Source organism: Cibotium barometz, chromosome 12 (genome assembly GCF_041138505.1).
Source record: "Cibotium barometz isolate CiBa-2024 chromosome 12, ASM4113850v1, whole genome shotgun sequence".
NCBI lineage: Eukaryota > Viridiplantae > Streptophyta > Polypodiopsida > Cyatheales > Cibotiaceae > Cibotium > Cibotium barometz.
In genome coordinates, this window is record NC_141057.1 from 33,462,994 (window position 1) to 33,479,322 (window position 16,329).

At 37.0% G+C, this 16,329-nt stretch overlaps 1 pseudogene across 1 annotated transcript; it reads right to left on the bottom strand.

Moving 5' to 3' along the window:
• Positions 1 to 9,456: 9,456 nt before the first annotated feature.
• Positions 9,457 to 11,708, bottom strand: LOC147633316 (putative mannitol dehydrogenase; annotated as a pseudogene). Its single transcript, XR_015267096.1, has 6 exons — positions 11,632 to 11,708; positions 11,374 to 11,487; positions 10,582 to 10,809; positions 10,186 to 10,427; positions 9,909 to 10,062; positions 9,457 to 9,678 (listed from the first exon to the last, which is right to left on the bottom strand). The product of XR_015267096.1 is annotated as a putative mannitol dehydrogenase (transcript).
• Positions 11,709 to 16,329: the final 4,621 nt, after the last annotated feature.

Consider the following 16,329-nt stretch of genomic DNA (forward strand, 5'->3'; position numbering starts at 1 on the left):
TTTGATTAATCAAAAATTAAGAATTAATAAAAAACAATTGTATTTGGCTAATCAATGAGAGGACCTTGTTTTGCTCATATCTCGAGTTCTCAAACTCAAATTGAAAATCCAAGACTACCATTGAAATTGGGAGATCGAGCTCTACAACCCTATGCATTTAGATTTAGCGAAGTGTCCTCCAAAAATTTTATTTTTGCCACAGTAATTAGGATTAGTGGGATTACGCATTGTAATCTACTCTTCATTTTCTTTTGTTAATCAAATTTAAATTTAGATGTATTTAGGCTGAGTTAGGAGTAAGTAAAGAGTTCTTATTTGTACTCTATGAACATAGAGTTACAAAGAGTGTGCTTTCTTTTTAAAAAGTGCCGAAAATAAGCTACATTTGCTTGCCTATGGCTTGGAAATGGATGTCCTTTGATTCTTAGCATGGCTAGAGCATGTTGGACATGGCTTAGTGCATTAGATTCATACGTTCAAATGCTTTGATGGTGGCTAGTCTTCTCTTTATTTGAGAATATAATAGTGATTTGCAAGTGTGTAGCATAGAAGGAATCTAATCATCTCAGGCCTTGGTGGTGAGCATCAGGTAAGCCAAGTACACATCTCTAACTCCCACCTCACATACTTTTACTAGTGTGGGATACCAACCCACCTAGTTTTTCATATGCATACGCATTCACATGCATTGCATTTGTATATTAACTTAGCGGATATGCTCGACAAGCGATGGCGTATGGCAGGTAAGCACAAGGTACTATTTTGCCCTACTCCTTGCTTTTTCTTCTAGTACGAGTTAAAGGCCGCCACCTAGAATCTTTCTTGTAGTGAGCCTTAAGGCAAAACTATAAGGGCATATACTCTATTTTTAATTTTGGTTCCGAGCACAACACAACCACAACGGCCCGACTAATTCTTGTTGGCAAGGTAAAAGGCGGTAAAGAGTTCTCAACCCTTCTCCTTGTATTGTTAGTTTTGATTGAAGGACTTACCAATCCTTGAGGTCATAGGTTGTAATCACACCAAACCTCTACAAAAATTTAGGTGTGGGGACATAGGCTATTAAGAAGGTTGCGAGCTGAATTGCGGACCTCTAAATAGACGCAGATATAGGACGCACAAATTCTATGCAAAAACTGCAAGGACCAGAAGTAAGTACTTGATTCTTGTTGATAAGTGGTTAAGCTTGGTGGTCACCTCTAAAATCATAAAAATAAGTTTCATTTAAGCTTTGGGCTTAAGGGTGAGAGAGTTTTCCCGCTTTAAGAAGTTTTCTATGATTGGACATAGAGACCAATAGAGAGTTTTCCCTCTTTAAGAGGTTTTCTCGATTGGACATAGACACCGATAGATTTATCAGTTGTTGCTGCCACAGTGAAACCTAGCGCAGTGTTAGATAGTCATAAGGACCAACCTATAATCTAGTTAAATCTTGGAACGGAGTACCATGGTAGCGATGCAAACCAGACTAGGAAACCCATCAGATTTCCACACTTAACTCTATCTCCCTGTAGGACCCATCAATTTGAAATCTGACTTTGGCATAGTATTTTCAACAGTAAGGACTCGCCTCACACCAAGTTTGGTCCCAAACTCACAAATTTGGATTCCAACCTCACTTGTTGGGTTTTTGTAGTCAAATGGGGTTGGAATCTAACCATGATACGGACAACCTACATATATGGTCTTGTGTCAAATTGACACCCTTTGCATCTTGAACGCGGAAAACTTTGTTCATGGCTGGAAATTAAGTCCAAATGGAAGTATTTTCAAATGGAAATCCTAGATTACGAGCAATTGACCATAACTTTAAGTTGATGAACCAAAATTTTACAAGATTTTGCATAGTAGTCAAAGCCCTAGACACATACCCTGGCCTTGTCAAGTCAAAAGCGAGAAATCTTATGCTTGGGTAGCCATGCAAACTCGACCAGGAAACCTCTTGGTTTTCCACACCTGGCTCTAATTCATCCCTCGGGCCCAAAACTCATATCTGATTGGACATCGGTGATAATGGAAGCTTGGACTACCTACACACCAAATTGGGTCCAAATTTGGCACAATTGAGTCACTACTTCTCCTGCTAAAATTAGTTGGTATTCTTAGAAAACTGGGCTTGAAGCAGGGTGCTTAGTACTCTACACATCTTACATGTCAATTTTGGAGCCATTAAGGCAAATTACATACATGTTAAAAGCCTTTTATGGCTTCTTTTAAACTTAGAAGTGGAAATTTTTCTAAGTCTGAAACTCCAAAACCATTGGGAAAAGAGCATTCTTGATCTGGCCATAACTTATAGATGGTTGATTGGAACCAAACAAGATTTTGCACAAAGGAGTTCCATACTATACAGGACCCAGCTATAATCTCACTTTCTAGAATTGCTAACCGGAAAGTGGGTGTGGACCAGACAAAGAAAACTCTTGGTTTTCCATGCCTGGTTCTATTTCATCCCTCATGAACCTATTCTAGAATCTGAGCATACACGTGTGCTAATTGAACATAGGAGCACCTACACACCAAATTTGGTCCAATGCTGGCAACCTTGGGTCACGCTAAATTTAGTTGTAATACACAAAAAAGGTGGGTTGTTGAATCCGTAGTGTGCCTAGCTATCTAAAGATCGTGCCTATCAAGTTTGATCTTATTTGGGCAAGAATCAGACGAGTTAGAAGGATTTTATGGCTTCTTTTAGCCTAAAAAGCACAAAACTTGTGTCTGGAACTTCAAGAAATTATGGAAGAAGTGTGTATTTGGAGGAGACAAATCTTCTCACCAAACTTTCTTTTTCAGACCAGTCTTTGCAGAGTTAGTATATACTTCAAAGTCCAAGCCTACCAACTCACATCTCTAAGATGAGATTCTAAGACCTTAGCACACCTGTTAAAAAAGCTATCAAGTGAGGTGAGTTTAGTTAAAGTAGCTGTAAAACACTCATTTCGAATCTATTTCTAAAATGAAGCATAGGACTGTGCTCCCTACACCTTGGAGTATCCAGACACCAATTTGAGCCCATTCTGACAATTGTGGGGCTGATTGGATATTTTTAGATTGTTTTGCTCTCACTTGGCTCAAATTGGTGTATCTAGACACCAATTTGAGCCCATTCTGACAATTGTGGGGCTGATTGGCTATTTTTAATTGTTTTGCTCTCACTTGGCTCAAATTGGTGTATCTATGACCAGATCAACCCATGGTTGATGTATCTATGACCAGATCAACCCATGGCTCAAATTGGTGTATCTATGACCAGATCAACCCATGGTTGGACCTATAAGATAATCTCATTGAGTACTAAAGACTCATAGCTTCAGACGGTATTAGAAATTGATATTTCTAGCACTATGTGAAGGTAGCTCCCCTAGTGGGACATCTTTTTAGCCAGTGCTAGAAAATTCATCGATCTTTCACAACCAAAATGAGTTTTTCAAGCCAAGAAAATCTAGGGATCTTAGTTTTGTACTTCCGCAAGTTATACAAAGCACATGGATATTTCCTTAGATGAAATCTCCCCAGACTGCTATTTTTCTTACTTTTGACCCAAATTGAACTATTTTGTACTTTCAGAGTTTGGATTAGATTCATAGACCTGAACTAATGAACGGTGTGATCACAGATCCACTATTTGTACGCATAAGGAATTTATGTGCAAGAGTATCCAATTCAAAATACTATTGTTAATTTTTGGATCTTATGCAATTGAGCTAAGAGGAACCACCTTATTAGTCGATTGCTACCATTGGGATCAAGGTTGGGAAAAGAATCTTGTGTACATCCAATTGTGTTGTATTCTAGGAATTTGAAAGCACATTGAATTTGTTAATACCACCTTTGGGTATTCCCAGGACTGGTACATCGGTGAGTACTTTACAAAACTAAGGGTAACACCTTTCCAAGATTTCAGCCCATTTTTGAACCTGATTAACCGATTGCCTTTCTCTTTTGACAAGGTAGATAGAGGAGTAATTAAATCTTGGTGAAGCAGAGACCTTGTTTTCTTTGAAGAAAAAACTGGAAACACCTAGAAGAAGACTAATTCTCTATTTTTACCATCCCAAAATCACTAGGGTATTAAGGAACTTTAAAAGAAAAGGCCCCTTACCATCCAAAATCACTAGGGTATTAAGGAACTTTAAAAGAAAAGGCCCCTTACCATCCAAAATCACTAAGACTAATTCTCTGTTTTTACCATCTATTTTTACCATCCAAAATCACTAGGGTATTAAGGAACTTTAAAAGAAAAGGCCCCTTAGAGTTTAGACTCATTAGGGCTATATCTCTATGCATTTGCAAAGTGGTAGAGTCATAGTTAGCTCTCGATTCAGTGGATCGAACACAGCTTCTCACGCTCTGACAATTAGTAGTAGTACTGATCCTCCTAAACCCAACAAGGTTGGACTGAAAGCTTAGCCTCAAGTTGAGTCAAGTAGAGACTCAAATCACTTATCCTTTTTGAGTGAAGACTCTTGGTTCTAAGGTATTTTACCAGAACTCGAAGCTACAGCTCCCAATAAAGAAGGCACAATGTCAAGTGGTAATCTTAACCCCTTTATTCATCCTTCTTCCAATGGAGAAATTGCCAGACAAACTCTAGATAAACCACCCCTTGGAGATTGGACAAACTCTAGATAAACCACCCCTTGGAGATTGGGCAAGGCAGTCATTAGGAGTCTCTAAATTGGAGAGAATATACATATCTTCCATAGGCACGTGTATATATATGGACCTAGAAAATCGGAATGTGTTCAAAGTGGATAAACCCAACTTAGTGTTCTATTTTGACAAAGATGTTTGGGACAATAGATACATTCCATGTGATGAGCTAGAAGTGGAATTACTTTTGAAAGAGGTGAGGCAGGGGGATAAGGAACCGTCTCTAATCCCTCACCCTAAACCTCATTGGGACAATAGATACATTCCATGTGATGAGCTAGAAGTGGAATTACTTTTGAAAGAGGTGAGGCAGGGGGATAAGGAACCGTCTCTAATCCCTCACCCTAAACCTCATTCATCAAGATTTGGCTCACCCTCATTTGATTTACATGAGAGGAAAGGGGAGGATCTCTAGGGGAACTTGGGAGATAAGAGCCTCTAGTGGGTTCCCTGAATTTATTTTCTACAGTAACCCACGTGACATAACTTTTTCAGTTGCACCTCTCCCTCCTTATGATTGTAGACTACCTTACCCTTTCATGGGAGCCTATGGAGAAGGGGATCAAGGTCCTGTGCCATAAAGCTCTCGAATGATCTCTCTTTTCTTGGAAGGCTTACAAAGTGCAAAAATGCATGATGCACTTTATGCGAGAAGGCATAGGACCTTCAATGAATGTGCTCTAGATACCATAGACTATAGTTTCATGGGACTACCCAAAGAAATGCATGGCTTTGAAGCATCATTCTAGACAGGATCAGGAAGTGAAAGACTTGAAGGACAAAAGTGAGGGGAAGAAAAAGGTTCTGGATCTCATTAACACAATGAGGAGACAGTTGAAATATGAGTTTAAGATCACCCTAAAGAGGTGGGAAATCCCTACCTCTACCCAAAAAGAGATATGGGTTGGTGTAATTACTGTAAATCAAATCATATAACAAAAGAGTGTCTGCACCTAAAACCAAGGCACAATCTATTGTGTGCCTAGTGCGCTCGCATGGGAAATCCCTACCTCTACCCAAAAAGAGATATGGGTTGGTGTAATTACTGTAAATCAAATCATATAACAATAGAGTGTCTGCACCTAAAACCAAGGCATAATCTATTGTGTGCCTAGTGTGCTCGCATGGGCAATCATGACACTAGTTGATTGCAATAGATTTAACCCATTGCTAAAAACTAATGCAACAGGGGCTTTTTCCTTGCCTTGTCCTCAAAGGCAAATTACCTTGCCAGCACCACCAACTGGAACTTAAAATCCAGGAGCTTTGGGTGGAGGATCAAGACTTTTTGAAATGGCTCTACCAGTTCTACCTCCTCCACCCAGAGTCACTCCTATGCATCAAGTGGGAGCAGAAGAGGGAAAATGCCTCTAAAAGTTTTGTGATTGATTACAATTATGAGTCACATGAGGTGGAAATTCCAAACACACCCGAATATTTTGTTACACCTCCGGTTACACCATGGAGGATCAAGACTTGTTGAAATGCCTCCACTAGTTCTACCTCCTCAACCTGCTCCACCCAGAGTCACTCCTATGGATCAAGTGGGAGCAAAAGAGGGAAATGCCTCTCAAAGTTTTGTGACTGATTACAATTATGAGTCACCTGTTGGAAAGTCCAGACACACCTGAGTATTTTGTTACACCTCTTGGTTTCACCATGGTTGCGTCGGATGGAGTACACATCTTTGATGAACATATCAGCTTCAATGCATGGTGGGAAAGACATAACTCCTATGCAAAAAGACCCCCACCTTCTTGCTATGCATGCGGCGCACCTAAAATTAAGACTGAGTGCCCAAATAGGATCTACAAAGCAGTGCTGCAGGCTAGAAAGGAGTGGGGGGTGTATGGAAAGTTAGCTATGGCTGCAAAATGTATGGTGAGTTGGGAGGTGAAGGTGGAGAGAGGAATTCATGGGTCGATATCTACCAAACCATGATCAATGTTGTTGGGCATATATGTGGTGAAATTGATGGGTCCATATTTACCAAACCACGATCAATGTTGTTGGCATCAAAGTTAGCTATGGCTGTAAAATGTATGCTGTCAATGAGTTGGGAGGTGAAGGTGGCAAGGGGAATTGATGGCTCCATATCTACCAAACCATGATCAATGTTGTTGGCATATATGTGGTCACATTTGTGTGTGAAGTGTATTTTTGTATAGTGGGAGGTGGTTTTAAGGGTGATGATGGGAGTTGGGTGGTGTACAAGCAATGGATAAGGAGAGGTAGGTGTGGTTGGCTCCAAGAGGGCACGTTGGATGGTGAACTTGGAGATGAGTGAAGCAAGCTCATACACAATATGGAAGGTTTATGAGTCGGCTAGGTAGGGACCAATGTTCCATCCCACTATAAATAATGAGACTATGCCAAGAACACAACTCCATGAGGTGCCTACCATATCTAGTGATAGCTCCAAGGTCTTGAGAAACCTGCTTTGCAATCCTATGTCCAATTAGTCAAGTGCATGTAGTCTGATAGGGTCCTCAAAGCTATATAACTAAAACTGCTCACTCTTTACAATCCTGTGTCCTCTTGGTCAAGTGCATGTAGTCTGATAGGCTCCTCACAGCTATATAACTAAGACTGATCACTCTTTGCAATTATGTGTCCTCTTGGTCAAGTGCCTATAGTCTGATAGAGTTCTCGAAGTTATATAACAAAGACTGCTCACTCTTGGTCCTAGCGTTGAAGTCCCCAATGAGGAGAACTTCACCTACTCCCAACATGGTTGAGAACTCATCAGACATGATGCATAAGGACTTCCTTACGGGCTGTCTCATGACCTTCTCCATTGAGGCCTTCCTATGTGCCACCTTTTTGCAAACGCTTGTAGAGATTTTGCTTTCTAATAACCTTCTTAGAAAAGTTCAACTCACATGTGGTAGAAAGTAAACCCATTCCTTATCTAAACACATTCAAAAATCATGTTGGCATGAGGATGTGTTGAAATTCTTGTGGTGGTTATGGATAAAATCACCTCTCTCTTCATAGAGGGCACAAAGATTAGCTTTTTCAAAAGAGAATTAAATGGTGCTTATGTGGAACTCCCTAAAACTTAGAAAATATGGGGTGGATTCAAATGAAATCTTGTGAAACAATTGCAACAAAGCTCCCTCTAAAACTTAGAAAATATGGGGTAGATTCCAATGAAAGCTTGTGAAACAATTGCAAAACAACTTTCTTTTCGAGATAAAATTGTTTCATGGGTTTATATACTTACTGTTTGAAAAGATGTGTTGTTTATATTCATAATATATGATTTAAAAATAAGGGCTTCTCCATTAATTTATATGTATAATTATTTCTCTTTAAGAAAAGAAAAGATAGAGTAATATTTATCTACAATCAAATTACATTCTTGGTGTTGTATTTATAATGTATGATTAAAATTAAGGGCTATTCTTGGTGTAGAGTATTGTTTATATTCATAATGTATGACTTAAAAAAAAGGGCTATTCTATTAATTTATATATATAATTAGTTCTCTTAAAAAAAGAAAAGATAGAGTATATTTCTCTACAACTCAAATTACATTGTTAAGGACCTTGTCGTTTTTGAAATGAAAATAAAATTAATGCTCTTGACAATCTAGATCTAAGTACCGATATATGATAATGAAAATGTGTATATATTGTTATAAAATAATTGAAAATTTATTGATTAAATGTATTTAAGCATACCGTTTTTATAAAAAGGTAACTTATTGTAAACTACTACTAAAGGATTAACTAGATTTATTTTGTATGAGCACTATAAGTGATTTAAACATCTTCATTTTTGGATTAACCAGATTTGATTTGCATCAAGAGTATATAAGTGATTCAAAATCTTTTAGTTTTTTGGATTTTGTGTGTCAAAAGAATTGTAAGTAATCCATTCAAACCTTGTGAAACTTTTGACACAAATAATTACATTCTTGTTTTTCTTTAACTCTTAAAGTATGTAGACAACACTAAATTCTAGGAAAGTGATATGATTTAGGCAAAGTTTTATTTTGATTGCTATAATAAAGCATTGGTTTCCTTCAATGAAACAAAATAATTTAAGGAATGTATGTTGGCTATCAAGAATTGATATTCTTGAGTGTTTATTGGTCATAGTTCTCACTCCAAAGAAGGTGTGCAACACATAGAGCAAGGTCAAAGATCAAGTAAGTGTATTAGAGACTAGGTTATTTTAAGGGGTAAAAGGGTCAATTTAAGCGCAAAAATAGTTATATAAAAAAAAGCTTATGCAATCCAACACAAGAACTCTCTTGAATCTCTTACAACTCTTTTTTACTCGTGAATAATTCTCTAGCATAATAGTTATGATCAACACGTGTGTATGCACACACACATGCACTTCCCCCCCCCCACACACACACACATGCATGCAATAGTTAGTGAGAGAAAATGTATTTATATTAATAAGATTTAATTGCAACAAAAGGGTAAATATCACTTGTGGCAACACAGGTGGGGGTCACAGTATTAGTTAAGAAGAATTTTTTAACATAGTACTAATGCATGTGCACATGGGTGAGTGCACAATCAATGGTTATAAAGAGGGGGTGCATGTATTGTCTGTATTGATGGGTGCTAGCCTCTAGGTATAGTTGTTGGATCTCTCTCTCTCTCTCTCTCTCTCTCTCTCTCTCTCTCTATATATATATATATATATATATATATATATATATATATATATATAGAAGAAAAGATAGATAAAAAAGGCTTCTTAATGCATGAACCAAGTAAAAATGGACATATACTATATTTACACGATACACTTATTTTACTAAAATACGAATATGGAGATAGGCAAATATGAAACTGAAGGGATTTCATGTAAGGGAGTGAGCAATGTCGATGACGAATCGATACTTGACATCTCCCTTTTGCAGCCTTTCCATGGCCTCGTTCACACTCCGGATAGGGATGGTCTCTATTGTGCTGGTGATGCCATGCTTCCCACAAAAGTCCAGCATCTCCTGTGTCTCCTCTGTGCCCCCGATCAGACTACCCCCAACAAAGCGTCGTCCTGCCACCAATGATGCAATTTAACCATTTTTAAACAAAAAAAACAAAAAAAAACAAAAAAAACCAAGAAGAAAAGCAACCGTGTTTTCAATGATTAAGTTAAAGGGGCTCTTTTATCAACCTAGAAATGTGGTTTAAGTTTGATGGTGGCAAATTATATTTAACAAAAGATTTCAAATCTAAAATCTTACTAAAAATCAAATCACATCTAATGGGGGGGTCTTTATTTACCAAAGATAACTGCTCCAGGGGAAAGTTGCAAAGGCTCTTCTGGCACCCCCACCAACACCATCTTGCCATTCACCTTGAGAAGCCCCAAGAGAGGCTCCAATGGATGCACCGCAGATACCGTGTCAATGATGTAGTCCAAGCTCTTGCTTGCTTCCTACACACCAAATTGCTACACTTTCTTCAAATTCAAACATTTCAAAACAAAAAAAACACATCCATTTATTTGGCAACAAGCACTCCTTCCCATCGTAAGAGAAAATTAATCCATCTAATTTACCTTCAGTTGGGTTGCATCCTTGCTCACAAGGAAGTGATCAGCACCCAACAATTGCTTGGCCTCTTTCTCCTTGTCCAAACTTCACTGCCATGTGGCCTAACCCCCCTAGGCCAACCACCCCAAGCCTCTTCCCCCTCTCACTCATGCCAAAATACTTCATTGGACTGTACACTGTGATGCCAGCACATAAGAGGGGTGCAGCACCATCCAAGGGTAAATTCGTCGGTATCCGAAAAAGAAACCTAGTATATCAATCAACAAATAACCATTAAAGCTGCTTCTTACATATCTCAATTATACATGGTGGTGGAGAAACATCTCAGTGATTTGATCTCTCATCATCAAACAAACCAACACAATAATAAGAGAATAACCATAGATGGGAAATAGACTCACTTTTGGTCCACCACCATGAGGGTAGAATAGCCACCATGTGTAGGGGTTCCATCATAGTAGACACTGTTGTATGTGAAGATGGCCTTCTCACAATACTGCTCCTGGTTCTTACCACACGCATCACAGTTTGCACAAGAGCCCACCAAGCAGCCCACCCCCACATGATCCCCCACTTTGATCCCCTTCACTTGTGACCCAACTTCACTCACAATCCCAACAATCTCATGCCTGCCAACCAACTGCTGCAGTAAGTAATATAGGAAGTGTATATAGTATATTGAGGCCAACTGCAGCAAGCAATAGCAAGTGTATTTCAACAAAAGTGAGGCCAATTGTGACAAATCACTCATACGAAAGTGCCTATATTACGGTTAATTGCAGTAATTGTGATTATTAATCATACTAAAGTAGTAGCAGGTAATTGTAAATAATAAAGTGATTGTGATTATTAATGATATTAAAGTACTAGGTTATTGTAACACAAAAGTGATTGTGATTCTCTAGGTAATTGTAGCAATAAAGTGCATACTGAAGTCAACCGGAGTGTATAGTAAATGCATATACCATGAAAAAGATGCAGCCATTGGAATATCTTTCATAACTACAGTAAGTGTGCCGATGCACTAAAAGCAAAGGAATTATATGACAATATGCCTAAGGTTAATTGTTAAAATCGTTCATTAGTTCAGTGAGCTCATCTTGAAGTTATTGCAGTTCTGATCATGAACTAGGAATTCCATAATTTGGATCACATTAGCGAAGTAACTAAATTATGTGATTATCATAACGTACCCCGGAACCATAGGATAAGAGGAGCCCTTCCACTCATTCCGAATTTGATGCAGGTCGGAGTGGCATATCCCACAGTGGGTGATTTTGAAGGTAACATCCTCATCGCCAGTAGCTCTGCAAAAACAGGATTATGAGGATGAATTAAGTGACGATGGAGATGAGGTAGTATGTTAGAAATTCACAGTTAATGGCAAGACCAACTTAAGAAAGCAAGGATTTGCACATTATTTTTTTAAATGATGGTGCTGGCCGATTGACCTGCGCGTAAACTCGAAAGGCGAGAGATGGCCGGACACATCGCTAGCAGCGTAGCCGAGAACCTTCTTTTGAGCCATTTTGTGACTGTTGGAAGTGCTTTGCCGTGATATAGATATATATATATATATATATATATATATATATATATAATTATATTTATTTATTTATTTTATTATATTATTTTTTTATTTATTACCGACCTTGTGACTTTGTCAAAGATCCTTTGGCTTTCGGCTTTTTGGAGCCCCCCTTCCCTGCCCTTGGTTTTGTAGCCCCAATATATATTTAATTTGAAGGCTAAAATTTTTTTGGACTAGCATTTTTTCCTTATAATTTGGAAGTGCATAAATTACCTTTTTAAGGGTAAAGCCTTTTGTGCCCTTATATGAAGGGTAAAAATCCCTAAGAAGGGTTCCATAGTCTTACACACTTGAAACTGGCCTTGTAAGAAGTGTGAATTTGTAAAATGCCCTTTGGAAAGATCTTTCAACTTGTGGGACCTCTCTCTCTCTCTCTCTCACGTGCACGTGCACGTGCACGCATGCAAATGTATTGTCACAAAAAAGAATCTTTTACGTCACAACCTTCCTTAAAGCAAAGTATATATAATGGCACACACACACACACCCATGCTTGCAAAAAAAAATATTTTAATTATATATACAACTTCCTCTCAAATAAAGGAAAGCACTATCAAATAAAATTTCCACATCTTGAAGGTTTTTCTTCTATAAAAAAGATTCTTTTATGTTACAATCTTCCTTAAAGGAAAGTATCTATAATGACAAAACACACACCCATGCTTGCAAAAAATATATATAGTTTATGTATACAACTTCCTCTCAAATAAAGGAAAGCACTATTAAAACATTTTGAAGGTTTTTCTACTATAAAAAAAAATCTTTTACATAACAACCTTCCATAAAGGAAAGTATATACTGTGGCACCACACAAACACATGCTTGCAAAAAAAAAAATCTTTTACTTATACAAAGTCCTCTCAAATAAAGGAAAGCACTATTAAATAAATTTTCCACATTTTGAAGGTTTTTCAACCATACCTTGTGAGCATTTGAACGTTCCGAGACCCATAAATCTCAATTCTGAAGATATTTTTTAAAATGAGAAGTTGACATCCTAACAACAATTCAGTAACACGACATGAAAGTGTCCCAGGACACAACAAAGAAATTATTAGAATTTATAGACCCAAAAAAGATGTCTTTTGCATGCATCTTTTTAAATCATGATCATTATATTTTGAGAAAAACTTGGAATTACTCCAAGAAAAATGGGCATCTCCATGTGAATGCCAAATTTGGAATTAATTTTTCATCGTGTTAGGTGGTTCTATAGAGAGGAATAAAAAGGATGGTGTATGAGTTTTCTTCCCATGCTATTAATTTTCCCATGATTTCTTGGTCATTTAGATTGAGTATAGTAAATAAAATTATCAAATGAGTTTTTTCTAGAAAGAATCATTTTTAAATATATTTTTTTTCATTTTTAGTCCTCACTATACTAATATCTTTTTTTAACAAAAAACCTCGCTATACCAATCTTTTTAATATAAAAATTCTCCACTATACCAATATCTTTTTAGCATGGTCTAACCCATGATGTATGATACATGTTTCCCATGCTAATAATTTTTCCATGATATTAGGATACTATCGATAGAACGTGGATAAGGAAATTATGTAATAACCTTTTTCTTGAGAGTAAATTTTTTTTTTTCCAAATCGATGGGAAGAATTCTTTTATGTCTTTGTAATGATACCAAACTAGTAATAAAGCTTTTCCATTTTTTCTCCCAATACTAGTACTATGGTTCACACAATCATTTTGCAAGATAGAGATACATCTTTTTCTTCTGTCATACCCATTCACATGACTAGCTCAATGCGTAGTTGCCATCTTGGCATCTCTCTACATCACTAGATTATGTGTCTAATCCTATCTTACATTTTAGCGGGCTCAATATATAGTTGACATCTAGAAAATCTCTCTACACCTTAATGCATTTAGGTTTTAGCATCGTATCCTCCCCCTTTATATCTCCTCCCACTATATATTTAATTTGAAGGCTAAAAAAATTTTTGGACTAGCATTTTTTCCTTATAATTTGGAAGTGCACCCAAGTTAGTAAATTTGGAAGTGCACCCAAGTTAGTAAATTTTCTTTTTAAGGGTAAAGCCTTTTGTGCCCTTATATGAAGGGTAAAAAGCCCTAAGAAGGGTTCCATAGTCTTCTCTCTCTCTTTATCTCATGCATACACACTAGAAACCGGCCTTGTAAGAAGTGTGAATTTGTAAAATGCCCTTTGGAAAGATCTTTCAGCTTGTGGGACCTCTCTCTCTCTCTCTCTCTCTCTCTCTCTCTCTCTCTCTCTCATGCGCACGTGCACGCATGCAAATGTACTCTCATAAAAAAGAATCTTTTACGTCAGAACCTTCCTTAAAGCAAAGTATATATAATGGCACCACACACACACACACCCATGCTTGCAAAAAAAAATATATTTTAATTATATATATAACTTCCTCTCAAATAAAGGAAAGCACTATCAAATAAAATTTCCACATTTTGAAGGTTTTTCTTCTATAAAAAAGATTCTTTTATGTTACAATCTTCCTTAAAGGAAAGTATCTATAATGACAACACACACACCCATGCTTGCAAAATTTTTTTTTTTAATGTATACAACTTCCTCTCAGATAAAGGAAAGCACTATTAAAACATTTTGAAGGTTTTTCTTCTATAAAAAAAAATCTTTTACGTAACAACCTTCCTTAAAGGAAAGTATATATACTGTGGCACCACACAAACACATGCTTGCAAAAAAAAAAAATCTTTTACTTATACAAAGTCCTCTCAAATAAAGGAAAACACTATTAAATAAATTTTCCACATTTTGAAGGTTTTTCTACCATTCCTTGTGAGCATTTGAATGTTCCGAGACCTATAAATCTCAATTTTGAAGATATTTTTTAAAATGAGAAGTTGACATCCTAACAACAATTTAGTAACACGACATGAAAGTGTCCCAGGACACAACAAAGAAATTATTAGAATTTATACACAACAAAGAAATTATTAGAATTTATAGACCCAAAAAAGATGTCTTTTGCATGCGTCTTTTTAAATCATGATCATTATATTTTGAAAAAAACTTGGAATTACTCCAAGAAAAATGGGCATCTCCATGCGAATGCCAAATTTGGAATTCATTTTTCATCGTTCTATAGAGAGGAATAAAAAGGATGGTGTATGAGTTTTCTTCCCATGCTATTAATTTTCCCATGATTTCTTGGTCATTTAGATTGAGTATAGTAAATAAAATTATCAAATGAGTTTTTTCTAGAGAGAATCATTTTTAAATATACTTTTTTCATTTTTAGTCCTCACAATACTAATATCTTTTTTTAACAAAAAACCTCGCTATACCAATATTTTTAATATAAAATTCTCCGCTATACCAATATCTTTTTGGCATGGTCTAACCATGATGTATGATACATGTTTTCCATGCTAATAATTTTTCCATGATATTAGGATACTATCGATGGAACGTGGATAAGGAATTTATGTAATAACCTTTTTCTTGAGAGTAATTTTGTTTTTCCAAACCTATGGGAAGAATTCTTTTATGTCTTTGCAATGATACCAAACTAGTAATAAAGCTTTTCCATTTTTTCTCCCAATACTAGTATTATGGTTCACACAATCATTTTGCAAGATAGAGATACATCTCTATCTTCTGTCATACCCATTCACATGACTAGCTCAATGTGTAGTTTACATCTTGGCATCTCTCTTGACTTCATTACCTCTGTTATTATAATGAATCCGCAACCCCCAACTGTGGAGGAGCAATTGCTAACTCTTCAAGTTTAGATTTTAGAGGAGAGGGAGGGAGAAGTTGGAGAGGAAGTTGAGAAAGAGGAGTAGAGGGGCGGAGTTTGATTTGGGTGATGAGATCCGGCGTACGGTGGAGGCTACCCTTAGAGGCCACTATTCTAGAAAGGAAAAGAAGATTAGTCAGAAGGCCTTTTCCTTCCAAAACTATAACGGGAAGAAGGATGCCAAGCTAGTTCCCTCTTGGCTCAGTCAGTTAGATGACTACTTCTCTAAAAAAAATCTAAATGCAAATGTGCTGATAATCATCTTATTGAAGGAGCTACGTTGTGGTGGAATGCTACCAAGACAGGCCATCGTAAGCCTCGTACTTGGAAAGAGTTCCAAAAGGCAATTAAGAAAAACTTTTTGCCACCACAATACAAGGCCTTTCAAATGTATGTAGACAAGTTTTGGCAGGTTCTCCTACAACTCAAAGCCATTGAGAAAGTGCATGAGAAGGACCAAAAGAGGAAGTTTATAGTGGGTCTAAAACCTCACATTAGGGCCAAAGTGAACATGTTCCATCCGCATTCTCTCAGTTCAACAGTCTCTTTAGCCATTAACTATGAGAAGAATAATCAGCATGTTCAATGATCAGCATCTGTGTCTTAAATCATGTTACCCAAGAATCTCGTCCCTTTAAATCTCAAAAGCATGTTTCTTCATCTAAACCTTTTGACAAGACTCATGGATGGCGTCGCAACTTTAGTCGATTCAAGAACAAAGAAAGCAACGAGTCGAAAAACAAGAAGACTGACAATCTTCCAAAGACAAACAAAGAGGAACCCAAGCGTCGAA